The sequence below is a fragment of the Lissotriton helveticus genome, chromosome 4_1, assembly GCF_964261635.1.
Source record: "Lissotriton helveticus chromosome 4_1, aLisHel1.1, whole genome shotgun sequence".
In the NCBI taxonomy this organism is placed as follows: domain Eukaryota; kingdom Metazoa; phylum Chordata; class Amphibia; order Caudata; family Salamandridae; genus Lissotriton; species Lissotriton helveticus.
In genome coordinates, this window is record NC_136063.1 from 1,090,931,875 (window position 1) to 1,090,955,321 (window position 23,447).

Consider the following 23,447-nt stretch of genomic DNA (forward strand, 5'->3'; position numbering starts at 1 on the left):
GTTCGTCTACACACACACAATTATTCACAGGTGCGGTGCAGGAGGATGGGGAGCCTCTCAAAAAGATTTCCCGTTGGCAGAGGGGTATGGCAGGGTTGTGTCCTTGCACCGACCCTGTTTTGCCTCTTTGTCAACGGGGTAATCGATTACCTAAATAATGTCCCTAACACAGATGCACCTAGGCTCGGCGGCAGCAGGGTGCCCGCAATTATGTTTGAGGATGACACCCTGCTGCTGTCGAAATCCCCAATGGGGATTCAGCGTATTCTGGAGGGTTTTGAGGCATTCTGTGGAGAGCATGGTCTCGAAATAAATGCCCTGAAGACCAAGTACATGATTTTTAATCCCCCCCAAAATACACGCCCCAACCCCTCTATAGGCCTGAACAGGCTAGAAAGAGTCTTTACGTTTGAGTATCTGGGTGTGACCATAAATGATAAATTGGAATGGGGCGATCTTCAAGTTAAGTCCCAGCTCAGATTGGCTCAAATAGCAGGGGGAATAATTAGCCTAGTCAACTCTAATAAATCATCAGTTAGACCGTTAGCCCCCCCGTTGGAGATCTATAGACTCCAGGCCAGAGGTGCGATTCTCTATGGCAGTGAACTTTGGGGACATATCTGCAAAAAAGAGTTGGTCATTGTAGAAAACAAGTTTCTTAGACAACTCTTAAAGTTACCGGCCAGTACCCCCCTTCTGCCCCTCAGGTTGGATCTGGGTCTGAAACCTTTGGATGAAGTAGTGGGTGTAAAGTCCCTAACCTTTTGGAGAAGATTATGGTCCACTCCTGAGTTAGCCAACTATAGGCAGGAATTGCAGGAAATTCTTGCTCTTCCTGCTATAGAGAACATCCCGTGGTTTACATATCTAAAAACTGAGTTTGCCCGGCTGGGCCTTTCGACCCTGTGGAGTGATCCTGAAGTGGCATGTCAGGGATTGTCCCGCAAACATCTGGTGGCAACTTTTCATGCATGTAACCTTGCATCTCACACACAGGGTATACGCCCAGATTCTTTGGCTAACACTTTTCTTGGGGTGAAAGATTCCTACAAGTTTGAGTCAGTTCTTGATGACATCTTTCCGAATCTGGCCAGGAAATTATATCTGCAATGGCAGTATGGTACTCTCCCGCTAAGAGCATTTACTAGTAAATGGAAGCAGCATTCCCTGGAAAACTGTCCTGGCTGCAATTGTAGGCTTGAAGATGAATTGCATTTAGTCTTCTTTTGCCCTGCCTACATTGCGGCTAGAAGGTTCTGGATAATTCCTTTATGTAAAAATCTAGGGTTTGCTACATGCTCTGAGAATTCTTAAAACTGACCTTTCAAAAGTAACTGTTTTTGCAATGGCCAAATTTCTCGAAGCAGCATGGCACAAGAGATTGCTTCTAATTCCTAGGGTACTTCATCCCTGATTCAGTTTACGTATTAGTTAGTGTATAAACTTTTTGTATCAGGTCATTTTATGTAAGATTTTAGCTATACTGTTAAATCGCCTTCATTTTTAATTCGCAATATCATAGACCAGTGGTTCCCAAACTTTTGACTCCTGAGGACCCCCATTGAGTCACCACTGGAAGCCGGGGACCCCCAAGCAATTTGTATGAGTTACATTTCAAATATTAAAACGGTAATTCGAAAAAAAAATACACACGTGTGCACACAAAGCAAATACTCAAAGTACTTAGGGGCAGATTTACAATAAGTGACCATCCATGCATATCAGCAGGGATGCGCCACTTATTGTGCGCAATGCCTCCGCCACCATTGATGCGCCGCATTTACAATGCTGCGCCTCATGGGGCAAAAAAGCACAGATGCATGACGCATCTGTGCCGTAAAGGTGGCGCATTGCTGGAGTTGCGTTGCAAGCGCGACACAGCTCCAGCAATGCTCTGGGGGGGCCGAATCGTGTTAGTGCTGCGTCAATCCTTACGCCTACTTTAAGCAGGCGCAGGGTTTTGACGCAGCATGGGCCCCAAAGTGACTGAATGAAATCTTGTAGATTTCACTCAGCCACTTTTAGGAGGCGTTCCTGCACCGGAACGCCTCCTTCTGGCGCAGGGCTTTACAATGTGCCGCATCTCTCAGATGCGTCACATTGTAAATACCCTGCACCATGGCACATCTTTTGCGTCGCCGCTGCATCACGAAAGTGACGCAACGGTGGCGTAAAAGACAGCAAGGTGCTTGTAAATCTGCCCTTAAGGATTTTGGGGCCAGATGTACGACCATTTCATTTAGTGCCTCGCAATTGGCGGCACATTGCGAGTGGCAAATTGCGAGTCGCTAAATGAAATGTACAACAGTGTGTTTAACACTGTTTTGGATTCCCAATCGGGTCGCAAATTGCAAGGTTCATTATTATTAATGAGCCTCTCGCAATTTGCGAGCCTATTGGGAATGCCAGCCCTCCTAGGTATGGTGCCTGCTGGGCTCTGCAGGCCACCATGGCTGGGACTGCTTTTAAATAAAGCAGTTGAAAAAAAATGCAGCCCATTTACCATGCATTTAAACAAAAAAAGAAAATGAAACGTTTTCGTTTCATTTTCTAAGGGCAGGCAGAGGTCCCTGGGACCACTGCCTGCCCTTAAAAAAAATAATTTTGCATGCATTTGCAAAGGGAAATGGGTCCCCTGGGGACCCCTTCCCATTTGCAAATGCATTACCATCTACTTGAAGTAAGTGGTAATTACAAGTGTTTTGCGACCGCAAAACATTTGTACATGGTTTTAAGACTCGCTATTTGGAAGGGAATGCCCCTTCCAAATAGCAAGTTGCAAAACCTATTTAGCGAGTCGCAAACAAATTGTGACTCGCGAAATAGGCAATGTACACGGCCCAATACGTTTTTGCATGTGAAAGTGGGTTCACGAACCCGTTCACGCATATAAAAACGGATCGTACATCTGGCCCTTAGTATTTTATATTGAAGTAATAGCCCCTCTGTCACATGTATTTCATTTGTTTTATAGCATCTCTCATACCATTGTAGGATGTCAGAGCACTTTACATCACACACATATAGAGACATTGAATCGTACATGTAAAACAGTGTGTATATAAAATGTTTAAAGAGTGCTTGGTCTGAAAAAGCACAAACTCAGCATTCAGAACATAACACAGTGGCTAGCACTGACTTTAACATTAAAAATGTATTTCCACCCAAATAAATCTTTTTAGCAGCATCAGGATAATGAATAACTGGGAAAAAACAAAAGTTACTAACTGGTACCATGCAGTTTGCAAGCAGCTCTTTGATGACAGTTTATAGGTCCCTCTGCTACATTACGATTGTCACTTATGAAGTGCACAGTAACAAAAGAATCTCTGTGACAAAAGCAGTAACCACGAACCTGTGCACATAAAATGCATGTTACACATTCTTTGCAGTAGGCACATTAACCCTCTGTGCTACATTAGTTAAGTCAAATCTGCCACTAAACAAAACTCTCCTCACACTCCAGCAGGTACATTAATCACTGGCTTTATCTTGACACTTTAATTGCTGCTGGAAAGCTGCTAATTATACAATAAACTTTTCTGTGCTTTTAAAACTGTTGCCTGCGGACCCCCTGGGAATGTTTCACGGACCCCTGGGGGTCCGCGGACCACAGTTTGGGAAACACTGTCATAGACTGTTTTAATTAATCAGTACTGGTCTACTTGATTGTTTTTATAGTATAGGTTGATGTGTATTGGGGCATTCTCTCCTTTTATCCGTGTGCTATTTTGCTATTGATGTAACACTGATGTCTGACTTTTGTTTGTATTAATTCTATGTTTATCTTTTATGGCAAATTGCCGAAATAAAGATTAATGAAATGAAATGACATATATTTTTATAATATATAACTTGTGTGGTGTCCTTTCATTTGATATTACAGGATTGCATATGGTAAAACAGCTGGCTTCACATGCCCTCTTGAGTTAAGCCTAAGACTGCTTAGTCCATGCTACCACTAGGATAGCTTGTCTATAAGGTTGACTTTACAACCACCACCATAAGGGATTGTTTGGACTGATACAAGGTGCTCACTAGAATAGTGAAAATCATACATCAGGCCAACTTCTCACAATATACATATATCTTCAATAAAATAAAATTCTTTTAAAAACATAGTAAATAAAAAAAACATAAATATGTTGAAAAATTAAATACAAATATTAAACATTTAAAAAAATAAAACATATTATAATGTTAAATACATATCACAAATACCTCAAAATAATATGATAAATAAAATACAAACATATTTTTCATACAAATAAATATTTTTATGTAGGAGTTATTTATTAACAAAAACATTATTTAATACATTCATTTAATTTAGTTACTTCTCACCCCTTAGCACCACAAAACTCACAATCTACACCCAAAAATTTACTTATAGAAATGAATGTATACTAATAATATAAATATTTATCATCAAACTATCATTAATTATTAATATATATATAATATATTAAGTATTAATTAATTATAATTAATGTACTTCCCACAATCTACCCCCGAAAACATACAACACGCTTATTATAAATGTAACAAAAAATTATTTACACAATTAACATAATTAATTATTAAATTAAATTAATAATTATTATTTATTTAAATAAAAGAATTGCCTAAAATATATTTACTTCCCACCGCATATATCCCTGCAAAACCCACAACCCATATCTAAAACCTAAATAAAAATGTCATTGCACAATTAACGTCATTATCAATTAAACAAATAGTATTAATTAGAAACTAAGGACCGTCCGACCGACTCGTCCTCAGAAACACTTCGACCAACTCCACTGCGATGTCCCTGTATTATGATGCTTAGCAGGTAAAAATCTGACCGCGTCGGTCAGAGACGATTCTGACCTGACCACGTCGGTCGGAAACAAGTCCGAACCAATCGAGTCCGTCGGAAAGGCGGTCCCATAGGCATTCCAGTTACAATCAAGCGTCAGTTGTCCCGGCGAACAGACTAGAATGCATCTGACGCAGTTACAGAACCATGTCGGTTTGTGTGCCACATGGCAAGTCTAAAACTGAAAAATCTGGACTAACAACAACAAGCATAGGCAGCGCCCACATTTTTTTACATTGCAGACATGCTCACCAATCCACCTATATAAAGACCCAAAAATGACCATGATCCTTTGCTCACACAAACTGCTGCAAGCCCCAGAGACAAGTTTTTGGCCAGTCTCTGCTGTTAGCCCTGCACACACACACGCACTGCATTCACACCACTACCTGCACATATCACTTTTTGGTTCAGATTCCTTTTCTCAAACACACCCTGTAATTCACAATCACCTTCACCATTCCCAAGACGAAGCAGTCACATTTAAAAATAAGGAGTTGATAGTGTGTGTTGATGAAATCATCAAAGTAGAGCCACACTTATTCAGGACCCTAGTCCAACAGACCCCATCAGCCAGAAAAATAAGATGTGGGACAGGATAGTCAACAAGGTGAACGCTGAATCACCTGTCCGGCGCGCACTAGATGATTTCAAGAAGAGGTGGTATGATGTGAGAAGGAGGGTCAAAAAACTGTGCGCACTAGAACATGAGAACGTGTAACAGACTGGTGGTGGCCCTCCTGCACCACCTATGCACATTCCTTCCTGGGAGGAGAAGATGCTTGCCGTCCTTCCACCGGACAGCTTGTATGGAATCCCAGAAAGTATGAAGTCTGGTAAGTAGCTACTCAACATTTCAAACAAGTTAGATATTACACTTCTGCAGAAATCACTGTAATGGACCCAGGTAACTAAATGACCATTTTTAGATTCAAACAAACCAATGGTCAATGAGCATCTGATGTATATGTAAGATACATTACCCACATACCTGCAAACTGTTGCCATGTACCCACTTCTCCTAAATTCACATCAAATCCTTCTGCTCCGAACACAATGCACCCTTGTCAACCATCTTACAAGTGCATTTCCACTCACTGTCAGGAAAGCAGAATTCCAGGTGAGCTGATTGGGATGGGTGGGAAGGTATGTGGAGGACAGAGCCTGTTGGGAGTTGTAATCATCATAAACACTCCTCCTACTCAGCATAAGCAGCCCATCTGGAACTATGCTTAACTGACAGATGGGTAATGTACTGCCAAAATTGCTGACACTGTGGACTGGTCTTTGGAGCACAAGGCTAGGATGGGAGTTGTGGTCAATTCAGGCGATAGGCACCAGTGACAGCCATCTTGATAGTACACCTCCACGCCCTGTCAGGAAAACAGAGTTCCAGGTAAGCTCCTTGGGCTGAGTGGCAGGAGGAGTGTTTGTCAAAACTACATCTCTTATCAAGTCCTGCCCTCCACACAACTTCCCACCCATTTCAGTCAACTCCACTGGAACTCTGCTTTCCTGGAAGTGAGTGGAAGTGTACTGGCAAGATGTCTGACACTGGTGCCTGGTTTTTGTAGCACAAGACCTTGATGGGAGTTGGGGTCAAGGCAGACACCAGGCACCAGTGGCAGCCATCTTGATAGTACACCTCCACTCACTGTCAGATAAGCAGAGTTCCTGGTGGGGAGAGTGTGTGTATGGAAGAGCCTGATGGGAGTTGGAGTAATAGCAAACACTCCCCCACCCAGCATAACCAGTTCATCAGGGCCTATGGTTCCCTGACAATTAGTTGAAATGTACTACGAAGTTGGCTGGCACTGGGGACTGGTCTTTGGAGCACAAGGCAATGATGGGAGTTGTGGTCAACTCAGACAACAGGCACCAATGTCAAACACCTTGCCAGATCATTCCTACTCACTTCCAGGAAGCCATTCTGCCAGCTGGTCATGTTCCTCTGGGTGGGAAGAGTGTGTATGGGGCAGGGCCTGATGGGAGTTGGAGTAATGGCAACTACTCCTTCTCACACCCAGCCCACCAGGAACTCTGCTATACTGACAGTGAGGAGAAGTGTACTAGCAAGATGGCTGACACTGCTGTGTGGTGACGGAGTTGACCACTACTCCCATTAAGGCCTTGTGCACCTAACACCAGGCACCAGAGTCAGACATCTTGCCAGTACATTTCCAATCGAATTCAGGAAACAATTCTCCCTGGTGGCCTTGTGAGCAGGGTGGGAAGAGTGTGTGTAGCAGAGGGCCTGATGGGAGATGTGGCCATTGCAAATATTCCTCCTCCCACCCAGCACAAAAAGCCTAGCTAGAACTATGCTTTCCTGCAAGGAGCGGACATGTACAGCAAAATGGCTGACACTGGGGACTGGTGTTTGGAGCACAAGGCCTGGATGGGAGTTGTGGTCAAGGCAGACAACAGGCACCAGTGTCTGACATCTTGACAGTACATTACCACTCACTCTCAGGAAACCATTCTGCCAGGTGGTCAGGTTCCTCTGGGTGGGAAGAGTGTATGTAGGACAGGGCCTGATGGGAGATGGAGCCATTGGAAATACTCCTCTGCCACCCAGCACAACCTGGCCAACTGTAACCATGCTTTCCTGACAGTGAGTGGAAATGTACTGCCATGATGGCTGACACTGGGGACTGGTGTATGAGTTGGCCTCATCTCCTATGAAGGCCTCGTGCTACAAACACCAGGCACCAGTGTCAGACATCTAGCATGAACCTCAGCACTCACTGTCAGGAAAGCAGACTTGCAGGTGGCTTCTTTGGGCTGGGTGGGAAGGTGTGTGTAGGACAGAGCTTGATGAGAGTTGTAGCAATAGCAACCACTCTTCCTGCCACCCCACACAACCAGCTCAACTGGGCCTACGGCTACCTGGGAGTGAGGAGAAGTAGACTAGCAAGATGGTAGACAATGTGGACTAGTCAAGTCAAGTCAAGTGAAACATAACTTTATTTGGTTAAGTTAAAACCATCAAAGTGCATGACATAGAGCGTTAAAATTCAACAATACATTAATACATGATTCTTACGCCATGACAATATATTTAATAATCCATATATGTTAAACACTCCTATTCATGTCCTTGGGAGATAAATAACTATAAAATATATATCTAAACTCATCAAAAATCGACTATTTACATATTAATATATTAAAAAGTACATGATAATAAATAAATAACCTCTTTTAAAACACAGTCCACTCTATTGTGATGTATTCCTATAGGTTCTGAATCGATCCCCCTATTCCTGACCCTATTCTAGTTAAACAAACCAACAAGTTAACTAGCAGTCAGCCCATGAGGCAGAAAACCCCCATGATGCAGATACCGTTATCTGACGCAGTCACACTACGGCACAGGAACGTGTTATCTGATTAGGTCATAACGCTTGCGATCTAATTAGACAAGCGATATTCCTCCAGCCCCTGATAAGGCAAACGGAGTTCTCATAACAAATCAAACCTATGACAACCTGGGCAAAACCCTGCGGCCATTGTTTTGATTTCACCGAGAACTTCAGTAAAAGAATGTGCTAACGAGCAAGTCGTATGACATCCTTATTGACGTATCTATGTCCATCCTTACGTCAATCTCGGCACCTTAAAGGTATAAATATTACCGATCTTGCCCTATGAAAAACACACGCGTGGTGACGAGACGGAGCAGCCATACTTGCCGAAGCCAAGAGCAGAGCAGACCCCGCTGGCAGCAGCCCCGCCTTCCTGACGCGCTGAGAGACGCGCTGCTTTCTCCTGCCGAGAATCCAGCACCGGCGTTTCTGGGCAGCCCTCGCAGGCAGCCTGGAATATCGAGACCAGAGAGAGAGATACCATTCCTCATTCATCCTAACTTCCAGGTACAGAACTGAATAACCCCTCACAGAGAATTCTTTAGTTATTCACTTGGCAAAAACAAACTTAACTTAAACTGTAACTTTCTATTCCCGCCCACGTATTAGGCTTTGGTCAGGTACACGGGGTAGGCGTATTTAGAAACACCAGTTGAGTACGTTTAGTCAAATGTATATGTGTATGTAATATATTTTATTCATTTTAAAACATCTTATGGCTTAGAAACCATATCAATGTTTTTACAGTATTATTTTATACTATTGCTTTTAATGTATGCACTTTACTTAACTATAAGTATTGCAATAATATCGATCCATTTCTCTTGTATGAGAAAAGAGACTGATCAATAAATAACACCTTTTTATTGAACACGCCCGTCTCTTCCTTTTCTCTACATTCTGATGAGACTAAGAATGCACGTACTGACTGAGTAAAATAATTTGCCTTTTGTTCACACGACTCTCGAGATTTACTCTTGATTAGGGGAGAGCAAAGTTGTCATGTTCTATGGTTGTCAGAAACTAAATCCCTTCTTGTCTAATCAGGGAAGTTAATTCCTCCTTGAACATTCGAGAAAGTTTCTAGTGAACTCTGAGCTAAGCTGGCAAACCCAAAACTTTAAGTCTAGTATCGACAGTAGTAGACCTAGTTAACGTCTGGTCTAGGCCTTTACTGCTGTAGGTATTATTCCAATGCGCAGAGCCTATTGGGATGATAGGAACTACACTACATGGCGCCCAACGTGTTTGGAAAGGGCGATAAAACTAACGTAAGACATTTAGAGTAACTCAGTCGTGCTTTCTCACTCAGACCCCTTTTCCCATAATACTCCAAAGACGTCTGGAGTGGGTGAAAGGTTATATCCGCCAGACCTCGCAGGAGGGAACTCCTATGTATGGTTCTTGGTATAGTCAACGTTGAAGGATAAACAGTTCCAAAATATTGTGCATCTAACCTTTGTTTCCATAAGAAACCTGATCTGCAAACAAAAGAAATAACCATCCTGTCAGTAAAATGTCAGAGAATGAGGATGAAAGAGAGGCAGTTAGAATAGCAACTGAACTCGCAGCAGCTGATGCTACCATGCAGGCAGCAGACCAGGATATATTACTCATCCCGGTCATCAAAAGGAGATCTATAACCCTAAAACTTATAGAAAATGGACTGACACCTAGAGGTGGCACAGTCATATTCGTAATTGAGGCACACGAATATCGGCAGACAGAGGTATACTATTCATGGATACATTTTCCAGCAGCAAATGCTGTAACAAAGTACTTCCACTATTACAAAATAGAGGAACCTCCTAATGAGTACACTCCTTTCGAGGAGGTGGAAGTACCACTCAAATTTCAAGAGCATTTGCTCTTATTTGATGGCGCCCTAAAACATAATAATCACATCACCAGGCTCGGTCCTTTAGGTAGACCAGGAGCAACGTGGCCGGTCCTAGCCGGATACACACCACATCCAGACATCAATGAGATGCCGGCAGCAGAGCTGTTAACACAGCTAAAACAATTAATAAAAATACATAGACAATTAGTCCAGTATGTGATGCGGACTTCAACAATTCAGCCAGCGATTAAACTCCCACAGCTGACCCCTCACCAGGGGAACACAAATAAAATTACACCACAGAACATCCAGTCCTGCCTAGGTAAAGTACCGGCTAAACGGGAACAAATACCATTCTGGCTAGCGCAAAAAATCACCCAAATAGAGGCGGTGTTTCCTGACACCACCCCGCTAGAAAAGCACAGGATTCTGACTATCTGCCTTCCAATGGGAATCGCACCACACATTGAGGACTGTGACACTTGGGGTACAGTCTTTGCTTCCATCTACACAAAAACGCACGGTGTTCCATCCATTTCGGTAATACCAGATGTGCTAAAACAAATTCAAGATGAATATGGTCCAGAACCCGCTTTAACTCTTGGTATGAAATTACTGAAAGACTTCAAGCAGGTCTCGGCTATATTATTAGCCAACATAAAAGGTGAAGCAGCAAACGTGGCGATCCGCCAGAGGTTAAAAGAGACAGCTATAGCAGACCAACCAGCTGAAATTGCCAGAATCATAGAAAAATCCTATGAGGAACTAGGTAGAGATAGTTTAGGTGGAATACCAGTAAAACCGCAACTAATTGAAAGTCCTGAAAAAATATTTTTTTAATAATAATTCTACATCACCAAAAAAGAACTGGGATGGAAACAAACAATCCAATCCTAAAGAAAAGAAATTCCAGTCCTGAGGAAGGTCTCCTAGGCGAAGAGAAAAATCTCCGAACCAAAGACACAGGTCACCTCAGAGTGACCCCTCTGGGAAAAGATATAACCTTAGAAATAGGGATAATATTAAAAAACCTGATAGATATCAAGACATTGATACACGTCCCTCTCAATCTTTTCAGACTTCCTCGCAGAAATCGGAAAGAAGAGGACGATCAGAACAAAGAGAAGAGCACACCAAGTCCAAAGACAAGGAACCTGCTCAACTAAAAAAGAAATTACAATTTCCAAAAAAGAAGGTAGCCAGTATCAAGGTAGTTAACAATGCCGAGAATACTGAGGACACAACTTAAAAACGGAGAGTGGGCTCAGACAATGCTAGACAGCGCAGCAGAAGTGAGCATAGCTCGCAAAGTCCTTATGAATCATCTGGAGACAGTGGACACGAATGAATATCTTCAAGTGGAAACTGCGGACACCAGAGTTAGCAAACCTCACAAAATATACGAAATAACATTGCGTATAGAGGGGGATAAGACTAGGAAAATAAGGGGACTATTTTGGGATAATCTCTCCAAGGGCTATGATATCCTTCTAGCTGAAAAAGACTGGCCACCAGAGTTTGTCAGGGAGTGCCCTCATGGCGAAGAAGTAATTATGCCTGCCTTCTCAAATCAAATTCCAATTCATAAAAAATACACACTTGCTAGAAAGTGGGCAGTGGCTCTAGCTCCTGCTTTATATAAAAATCACGTGGGATGGGATGAGGATTCTCCTCCTCACAAAATCCAGTTAAAATCACAACCAACTGCACAAAGGCAGTACCCAATTAAGCAAGAAGCTAAAAAACAGGTAAATGAAATACTAGATCAGCTAGAATACCAGGGGGTGATTGAAACTTGCACCTCACAAATGAACAACCCTTTGTTTCCGGTCTCCAAACCAGACAATTCATATCGTCTAGTTTTGGATTACCGACACCTTAACACATGTTGCAAAACTTTTGCAGTGCAAAACTCACACAGTGCTGCACTAATGAATAACATAGTGCGCAAAAAATACAAAACAACATTAGACATCTCTAATGGATTCTTTTGTCAAAACATAGCACCAGAGAGCAGATATTTAACTGCATTCTCAATAAATGGCACTCAAAAACAATTCTGTCGGTTAGCCCAGGGGTACAAGAACAGCCCGGGAGTATTCTCAGCGAGAGTAACAGACTTACTACAACTATATGATGATGAAGCATTATCTTATGTCGATGACATTTACTTAATAGATGATGACTTGGAGACTCACTTGAAGAGAGTGAACACCATAATACTTGGGTTCGCTGCAGAGGGTTACAAATTCAACTTTAAAAAATCCAGAATTGCCCATCTGAAAGTCCTATTCGTAGGATATGAATTATCAAATGTAGCCTGGCTTACAATCTTCTAGAACTAGAAGAATTAAAAAATCTAGAATATGAAGAAACATACCCTCTGCCAATCGACATTCTGCCTTTACGACATTACGCCTGTGTAATCTATACAGACGGACATGCTCAACCCTCCGTTTGGGGAGAACAAGCATACAACCCCACATGTGAGATTACAAAAGAAGTGTGGCGCGGAGGTAAACTAAAACCTCTATTAACAAAAACACACTCAGTAGCAACTAATTCAGAACAACAAACTGAAATATTAGCTTTGAAAATGGCGCTGGATAATGCGGATCGCGAATTCCCGACACTTATAGTGTCAGATTCATATTACTGCGTCAAATCATATAACAGCGATTTGCAGACATGGATTCAAAACGGTTACAAAGATGACACAGATGCACCAATAAAGCAAAAACTGCTCTGGGAACAAATAGCTCTTTTACAGAAAGAGCTACCAAAGACTCACGTGACACACTCACTGAGTCATCAGCGTGATGGCGTTCACGTTGCAGGGAATTCATTGGCCGAAACAGCCACAGCGGCAGCCACTAAATCGGCTCCCGTAGTTCGAAAAAAGCGTACATTAAAATACATTGACGGTGAAACAATGCTGGCGGTGAAAACGTCATCAAAAGGCGACTGCTCAGCGTTACCGATCAACTATCCACTCAATTATACATACATAATCGATGCAAACTCCGTCCCTTTTGCTCAAATCCCTGGAGTGGGGGATAGAGTGATTCCAAACATGGACAGGAGAAACTTGTTAATCGCAGACGCACATATGGGCGAGGGTCTCAGACACCTCAAACTAAAAGATTCTCTGGAAGAATTACAATCACGGTACTGGTGGCCAGGCATGAGCCTGCGTCATACCATGTTTGTAAAAAACTGCCCAAACTGCAACAGAGATCGCAGTGGGGAGAGAAACAGTTTAATACCTCGTCAGTTTACTCCAGGAAAAATCAGGAGTAAAAAGGAAGGGTTGCGATTAACATATACAGGCTAGTTCCACTTATAATGTAGATCACCAGCACTCGGCTGACGTCTGGACTGTTATACAAAGATTTGCGAGTCTAAATGGCATATACGCTAAGAGCATGCTACGTTTGACCATTGTTTTCACTCTAGCCCAACAGCCTGAGAGGAAACATGACCAAATGAGCATAGCCCAGCGGGAATCTTCTCACTTCCTTCCTGAGGGTACGGGATGGTGTAAAGAAAAAACCAAGGCATAAAGCAATCTATAGCGGAAAGGATATCAGGTTCGGGAGCTGGGTGGGTCAAACATCTAATAAGTGTCCAACGTAGTCTCAATAACTTGCCAAGAAATTCTCTGAAGGGATTCAGTGCGTACGAATTATTATTTGGAACTAGGATGATGATCTCTGACATTGATAGTCAGACTTCAGTGGTGAAAGAAAAAAGCTTTGATATCAAAGACCGTTTGGCTATTTTGCAGGACTTAAACAAAACAAGAAAAGACCTGAGCAACATAAAGTTGAAACAACAGCCAACAACCACTGAAGAACCACCACCTGTCCCAGCAAGACCTGTCTGGATTCCAAAAGTCGGGGATCTAGTCAGGGAAAAGATCACGGTAAAGAAGGAATTTGGGCCTTCTTACAGAAAAGCAGTTCCTGTCTTGTCTGTCGACGGGACAAGATCAGTTGTACTACCGCCACTTGCTGGTAAAAAGGAGAACCGAGTTGTATCCATCGACCTGGTAAAACCACAACATGTGGCCGATAACAAACAGTAGGCCAAGTGGACTCCCAATAAGTAGCAGAACACCAAGGTTTGCTACCAGTACAGAGGTCCTAACAAAGAGGCTCATCACATTCGAAACGCCTACAGAAGAACATCATGGACTATGCAACAATGCAATAGAACTAAGACCTCTGAAAACCCAAATAAAAACATTTAGCAGAGACACACCAATCTATAATGAAGTACCAAGTGAAAATGCAGAAAACAGAAATCCTGAACCAATTGGAACTATTGACAGAACTGCATCCGGCTACTTCATAAACGTCGATGATTCCTCTGAAGGCTTCAGTGAATCAAAGACACAGCCATCATCAAAAACCTTTAAAGATAAAGCAAAAGAACTTTTGAAACAACTGAAAGAAACATATCTGATTTCTCCATGGATTGAATTTTGGGTGGGTTTTGGTGCATTTATCCTCATACTTTGGCTCATCATGATACTAACATTGGGACGCTTCATTGAGGGAAAATATGCAAAAATGGACACAGCAAGTCAGAAAATCAACTTGATCCTCAAACCACACACATCTTCACACGTCGAGAAAAGAGAACTTTCTTCAGCCAACTTCACAGCCAATCCGATACCTGGTGGGGTAGCATGGGACAACACTGACTATGAAATTTATGGTCCGGTCGAGATCCTGAAATATCCACACCAAATTAAGATCTCCTTGAGTGACTTTGTAAAACCAAACTCATTTGCTGATGATTGGGACTTCGAAAGCATTAATAATATGATGTCTGACTTAGTAATGTCTGCTAAATTTACCAAACATGATTATTTGCAGGGTTCTACAAATTATGATAGTATGTACTGTTATAACCACTATGGTAACCATTTTTTACATAGATCTGCACAACCTAGAAATGTTTTAAATTATAATCAATGGGAACATTGTGCAACACCTCCAAAAGGGAGCTCAAGAACCGTTTACGACAAATATTCATATTTTTCAGGTTTTAACACAAGTAATGCTGAAACATTTTATTTTAAATTGTCAAACAAAACAGGGACCAAGACCATGATAACCAACACAAAATTGTTATATTCAGACTCATTCTTTGAAAAAATGAATACTTTTGGTTTTGATTATTGGGACAAAAATGTTGAATTGAAAAGTGTTTGGGGTACAAAAGAATGGCAAGTACAGGGTATAGAAGCTTTGTTTAGAGCCTGCATGATCCCAGAACAAATGATATTTTTAAATGACACTGTTCAACAAACCACCTGTCTTGGCCTAGCCAAAATCAAAGATTTAAATAAACCGTCTATTCCAAAGCCAACAATGTTTAGCAACACTTCTACAGATGAAGAGATAGACGTAAACCATATATTAAACCAAAACAGAACACATACTGATTGGAAACAGTGGTTGATCTGGCCCACAGATACTAATAACTGTCAAGACAGATTCCTGAACAAAACACAGGGGTTCAAAATGACCAGGCCAGACCCTAGATATCCTCAAAGACATCACCCAGGGATAATAACCACCTACAGTGTGGGCAAATGTTGCCTTCAGTGGCTACAAACTTCCACACTGGCAGAAATTAAGCAACACCTAACTTTACTTACTGATGGTGCTGACTTGCGTGATTTCACTTTGGGACCACGCAAACAGCGTCAAAAGCGTTTCATAGCAGCCTCTGTATATGCAGCATACAATGAGGCCTGGAAGGTTACTCAAATTGAAACAGCAGAGAGAATACGGGAAATTGACCGTATTAATTTGGAAAAATCACTTTCTGTAGTGGATAATGGGTTAATGACTCTGTCCTCCAGAATTTTTTCTTTGGACAGCATTGTGTCTTCAGCAATCGACATATTATCGCAGGACTTACTGTTATTACAACACGGTCAGTCTCAATTGCGTTCTATTGTACAGCTTGGCTGGACGTTACAAAATCTGCGTTCAGGCTATGTGCCTTGGCGTTTAATCAACACAACGTCACTATTCCAAATCTTTACCCATACTGATAGACAAATCAGTATGGCACAAAAGGGTGCTGATTATACAATCTTGAGCATTGAAAAACTCGAAAGATTACCAGTGACAATGTCAGAACGACCTGTCAGTGAATGGATAATACATGGGATAATAAATATTCCAATCTCAACCTTCAGGTTTCAATACTGCCAAAAATATATACAGGCTGGCATGTACGAGAAATTGGGAAAGGGGTACCTTAAAACAACATGGAACCTGCCCTATTCACATGCATGTGTCAGTAATAAAGGACAGAAAGTGTTTCTTAGTGGCAACAATTGTGCGATGTCACTAAGTGGCACACTTCTGTGTAACGGAATTAGTTTGCATGGAGCCTGTGAAGGGAATTCATACAACCTTTCATGTCACCAACAAGGCGCACCTGCAACAGAAATAGAACCATTCTTTCAAAGACTCTATAATGGGAGTTACATTCTTATTGTAGACCGCAGATGTTGTAGTCTTATGCCCGGGACTCCTTATCTAGTAACTACGACTGCGAAGGTCAAGTGCTGTGGACGCTCATTGTTCCCCAGCTCCTTCCCAGACAAGGAGGCAAGGGCATGGCCCGATTTGAAAATTACTTCTATTCGAATAGATACTTTAAGCAGAATGAAAACAGTGCTTCTTCAGACGCCTACCAGGCTTTCGTCATCAAAAGAAACGTATGATCTACAAGTCGCAAGGACAACTGCAGAGATACATACATTATTATCAACTAATTCCCCCGTACATTTCGCGGAAATCCTGAATGAAATCTTAAATATTTCTGATACCAATGGGGTCTCAAAGGTATTTAAGACAGTATTTTCGATGGCATTAACACCATTCAAAGCCATACTGGGTATTTTTCCAGATTTCGTCCATTCGATTTTTGGCGGACTTCCCCTGATCCTGGGACTAATTGCAGGAATCCTATTCCTAGTCCTTATTTTTCGTTATGGCAACCCATGTCACAGACAAAACTCTGGCGACAAGAGAAGAAACAATCCTAGCCATTGGATACCGGGACCGGATATCAAAAATCCTGGGACTCTCCCGGCTTAGAGACCTGAACATGACTTGGTTTCTATCATTTCGACCAATGTGGCAAAGATGTGTTTTACCTGTATTGAGGTGTCTGCTATGCGGAGAAGAATGCGTGTTAGACACCTGTCTGACGCTACAATCGGATGCGCCGATGGATGCAGAAACATTGTTGAGCCCGATCAAGGTTCATGCTTTGTGCTGCCCTCAAAGGCTACCAATCCTGATGACGGCATTCGTGGAAGCTTCACCACTACGATTGATGGGTAGTGAAGTTCAAGATGAAAGCAGCATCGAACAGGTACGACCTTCTGTCAGTAATGCAAATCAGAATGTCAATGGAGACAATCATGCGCAAGAATGCATGATTACACCTATTTCCGAGTTAGTGGAACTTTCCCAGGAAGCTGTTGACAGTTTTTTCGAAAGCCTGAACGATATGATGTTCTCTCCAGAACAGAAATAGAGACTTTTGAGCAAGCTCGCACACAGCGTTCCCTGAATTCGGCCTTCAACTTTAAAAATAAAGTCACATGAACAATTTTCCCTCCAGTTCACGGACAGCAATTTTTCAGCAGCCCCAAATATTTTTGCATATTTTTCGGGACACTATCTTCTGCTTAAAGTAAGAACTATTCTTAGAGAACTAAGGTTTCTAAATTTTAGATAGCTTATAGACATTAGCTGCCCGCTGATACGTTCATAAATATTTTATTCTGTGATGGAATGGTCTCGAACTTTTTTCTGTATTAAGAAGCCATTCCATGTGTAATTCTCATATACCAATTAAGCAATGATGTATACAAATGCGATTACTTTGGCATTATTCTACAGCTTGAGTGCATACAATACATATGTCTGCAATTTTTCCGTATATTTGAAAATTTCAAAATGCTTTCATGTATTTTGGGGTGGTAAGGTATACACTATACTCTATAGTATGTTGTATTATGTTATACTATGCATAGATTAGTAAATATGTACATAGTTAGCGTGGAGTGGGTGTGATGTATTCCTATAGGTTCTGAATCGATCCCCCTATTCCTGACCCTATTCTAGTTAATCAAACCAACAAGTTAACTAGCAATCAGCCCATGAGGCAGAAAACCCCCATGATGCAGATACCGTTATCTGACGCAGTCACACTACGGCACAGGAACGTGTTATCTGATTAGGTCATAACGCTTGCGATCTAATTAGACAAGCGATATTCCTCCAGCCCCTGATAAGGCATACGGAGTTCTCATACGGAGATCTCTGCTGACAGTCCCCAGGATTAGGAAGGCGAGAATAGGTGGTCGTTCCTTCGCGCTACTAGCAGCGCAAAATTGGAATAAACTACCTCTTGTGCTGCGACTGGAGGACAATGAACTACATTTTAGGGCTCTGCTCAAAACCCACCTATATACTGCATAGGTGTTGGGTCTTCTAGGCAGGCTCTCTGGTAGCTTAGCGCGGGGACACGCCGTGATGGCGTTACTGTGCGCTCTATAAGCTCTTTATTATTATTATTATAACAAATCAAACCTATGACAACCTGGGCAAAACCCTGCGGCCATTGTTTTGATTTCACCGAGAACTTCAGTAAAAGAATGTGCTAACGAGCAAGTCGTATGACATCCTTATTGACGTATCTATGTCCATCCTTACGTCAATCTCGGCACCTTAAAGGTATAAATATTACCGATCTTGCCCTATGAAAAACACACGCTTGGTGACGAGACGGAGCAGCCATACTTGCCGAAGCCAAGAGCAGAGCAGACCCCGCTGGCAGCAGCCCCGCCTTCCAGACGCGCTGAGAGACGCGCTGCTTTCTCCTACCGAGAATCCAGCACCGGCGTTTCTGGGCAGCCCTCGCAGGCAGCCTGGAATATCGAGACCAGAGAGAGAGATACCATTCCTCATTCATCCTAACTTCCAGGTACAGAACTGAATAACCCCTCACAGAGAATTCTTTAGTTATTCACTTGGCAAAAACAAACTTAACTTAAACTGTAACTTTCTATTCCCGCCCACGTATTAGGCTTAGGTCAGGTACACGGGGTAGGCGTATTTAGAAACACCAGTTGAGTACGTTTAGTCAAATGTATATGTGTATGTAATATATTTTATTCATTTTAAAACATCTTATGGCTTAGAAACCATATCAATGTTTTTACAGTATTATTTTATACTATTGCTTTTAATGTATGCACTTTACTTAACTATAAGTATTGCAATAATATCGATCCATTTCTCTTGTATGAGAAAAGAGACTGATCAATAAATAACACCTTTTTATTGAACACGCCCGTCTCTTCCTTTTCTCTACATTCTGATGAGACTAAGAATGCACGTACTGACTGAGTAAAATAATTTGCCTTTTGTTCACACGACTCTCGAGATTTACTCTTGATTAGGGGAGAGCAAAGTTGTCATGTTCTATGGTTGTCAGAAACTAAATCCCTTCTTGTCTAATCAGGGAAGTTAATTCCTCCTTGAACATTCGAGAAAGTTTCTAGTGAACTCTGAGCTAAGCTGGCAAACCCAAAACTTTAAGTCTAGTATCGACAGTAGTAGACCTAGTTAACGTCTGGTCTAGGCCTTTACTGCTGTTAGGTATTATTCCAATGCGCAGAGCCTATTGGGATGATAGGAACTACACTACACTATGATTCCGCAAGCCTATTCCTACACCTTATTGCACCTGTTAAATAACTTGCAACCCCAAAACACACCAGGGGTGATGCCAGCATTTGTAAATACGCCAGCGCTGGCCTAACTTGTTCAAAATTTTGGTCTTTTAGCAGGGGGATGATAAATTTCCTACGTGATGACACATAAAAATCACAGAAAAATATCATGTGAAGAATATTCTGTTCAGAAAAGTTGTCACAAGGACAGGGACTCAACGATCCTTCTTTAAAAAACCCTTTCGGGAAGGCTAGTAGCCAGTGAGCCGTATTATGCTTAAATCTAGTTAAGACAAATAAATTAAACGGTTTATTTATGTAAGACAAATACGGCTGCAACTCTCTACCTAAGCTCAGTGTGGTGACAAAACTTCTCACTGTAGGTTTTACTAGTTCCCTTTCCTCCCTTGTAAGCATGGATCTATCCAAGAACTGCCTTTTCAAGTCTCTAATAGCTGACTTACCCAGGGCTCTAGGGCTCAAAAAAAGGTCAGGACAGCCCAAAGAGTCTATCCCAGACTTAATATAACGTATCCACGGTATATCTAATCCCTTGTCTAGCCAAATACAGTCTTCGATGATCGACTGGTTTAAGTTAGGAGACGGTTGCGCCCAAATTCTCAACCAAAATGTCAGGGGGGCGACCGCGATCTGGTCCGCAATAAAACCAGCTCCTAGATCTTCGTGAAGATTTAAAACAGGGGTAGAAGCCGGGAGCGACAGCAGTCTACGAAAAAAGGTGTTTTCCGCCACCTGAATATCGCCGGATTCAGTATATCCCCATATTTCACTGCCATAGGTCACCATTGGGATACACTTGGCGTTATAAATCTTCATAAGGGCCGGGAGCAGTTTAGAGCCAATTCATTTAGCAAATTCTATAATGGCTCCTGATGCTCTTGCTAGTGTGTTTCTTTTATTTAGGCGTTGCGCTAACCACGTGCGCCTATCATCAAAAAGAACCCCCAGATATGGGAATGCAGGGACCTTAGTTAATTCCATATTCTTACAATAGAATTTAGCCTTCCTGGCTCTACCCGAGCCAATGGACATAGAGTGTGACTTTTTGAAATTTGTGACCAAATCCAGAGAATCCATAAAATCAATAAAACAATCTAAAAGAGTTTGCAGTCCTCTCGAAATCCTTGCCACCAAGACAGCATTGTCCGCATAGAGCAATGCTGGGATAATTTTTGTACCATCTCTTGGGATGTCTTTACAATTGGAAGTCAAGGCGGCCTCTAATTTATTAATATAGAGTGTAAACAACAGGGGTGCTAGAATGCACCCTTGTCTAACCCCTCTTTTGACGGCCCAGGAATCTGTGAGGCTACCGTCCTGATTATAACGTACAGCGGCTGAGGTGTTCTCATGAATAGCCGACAGAAAAGAAATCACATCTGCATCTAAACCAATACCTACAGTTTTGATCGATTAACAAGGTCAAAAGCTGAGGATAGGTCCATAAAGGCCAAAGGAAGATCCCCATGCTTTGCGACCGTGTACTTCCCAATTATTAAATGAAGATTTAGACATTGACCCAATGTGCCTTTACCCTGTCTAAAACCATATTGGAGATCTGAAATAATACAGTTTTGATCTAACCAATCCGTTAGGTGGGCAAGGACAACTGTCCCCATAATTTTGGCCGCGGAGTCCAGAAGTGAAATCGGCCTATAGAATGCCGGGTCATCTCTGGCTCCCTTTTTAAAGATGGGAACTATAACTGCTTTGGCCCAAGAGAGGGGAAAGCCAGCTTGGCACACAGCATTCAAAACATGAGTTAAAATCTTTGCCCAAAAAATAGGATCTGCTCTATAAAGATCAGCCGGAACACCATGGGGCCCGGGGCTTTCCCCCTTGATGGTGGCACAATCGCCTCTGTGACTTCCTCAACAGTGAAAGTCAGAGGATTTAAAACACAGCCACTTTTAGCTGTTGAGGGCGAAGTACCTTGATTCACATCACTATAGACGCCCCCAAAGTATTGAACCTACTTCTCAGGGGGGATATGACAATCTATAACAACGTTAGATGTTTCGTCAAATGTGGGACTATTAAACACACTCCAAAATGTTTAACTGATTGACAAAACACTAGCTTGGGTGAGCTCATCCCAGGCCTTCTCTCTTAATTGTTTCTTCCTATCTTTTATTGCGACTTTATAGGCCCTCCTAAAAACGTAACCCTCTCAGCAGATCTTGGTTTCCCCTTTAGCTCCTCCATCAAAGCTTTGTGGGCACACAAGCAGGTGTCATCAAATATTTTTTTATGTTTTATAGGCCTAGGTTTACAAGGCACCGTCAAGTTAGCTGCCACTTTCCTTACGATTCGATCAAACGCACCTAGGACTAATGATGGATTGAAATCCTGATCTGTACAAATTCCAAACTCCTCTGCACACACAGTAGTTAGGTTTTCAATAAAACTGTCAGGGGTGATTAATTCCCATCTTAGCCTACGGGATTGATCCTTTTGGGCAATATTGGAGTTAGTTACATGAGCCATCGGTCTAGATTCATCAGTTGCCAAAATATTAATATTTAATGTAAGTGGATTATGATCACTTAGACAATTGTATTTCACACCAAACCAACCTAACAAGTCCGTCAGAGATCCAGAGACTAAAATAAAGTCAAAGGTGCTCTGACAATGTGGACTAGTGTCTGACCTGGCCAAAACTCCAGTCATGGCCTTGACACCTCATATACTAGTTCTGAGTCAGAGAGCGAGTCTAATCAGGAGCCGCAAAAATATCAGGAAAGAGAGGGGGGCTCCAACTCAAATAAAGAGTCCTTATCTTTTTTAGACCATCGCACAAAGAACTTTGGTCCCCCAAGAGGCAGAGGGAGAGGGAGGGGCAACTATACCCAACAGAACCAATTCCAACAACATCCTTATATGAACACCAGAAGCCAAAAGAAATGGAATTAAATAATAAGGCACCTATCATCAATCTCTCCAAGAAAATTCTCTCTAAAGAGGAAAATAATGTTCTGGAAAAGGGGTTAGGTTACGCTATAGTTCAACCAATAGACAAATATAGCCTAGAAAGAGACCTCCAAAGTTTTTTTTAGAAAAGTGAGATTGAACTCTTTCTTTGAGGGTGCTGCGGAGAGGGCCCCAATACAAAACAAATCAGGGTTGAAGCCAAAATCCCAGTGGACCCCTTCCATTACACAAGTGAACAAAGACATCGAAGCATTTGAACGATGTGTCAGCAAAAGTGTGTAAGATCTTCTCAACAAAAAGATATGGCAAGATAAAAATCTGACAAAAAATGAACATCAGGCACTAAAAACTTTAGAAAACGATATGTCCCTTACAATTAAACCGGCAGACAAGGGAGGGAGTATTGTGATTATGGATACATCAGACTATAACAACAGAATGTATGAAATGCTAAAAGATGAGAACCATTATTGCCACTCAAATAGATCTGAATGGATGATACTAACTAATAAAATCAAAGAGGTCTTGACCCACGCTAGAGAGGATGAAGTCATCTGTAATGATGAATTCAAATATTTACTAAATGAGAACCCAGTAATACCGGCATTATACGGACTTCCCAAGGTCCATAAATGCATAGAAAAT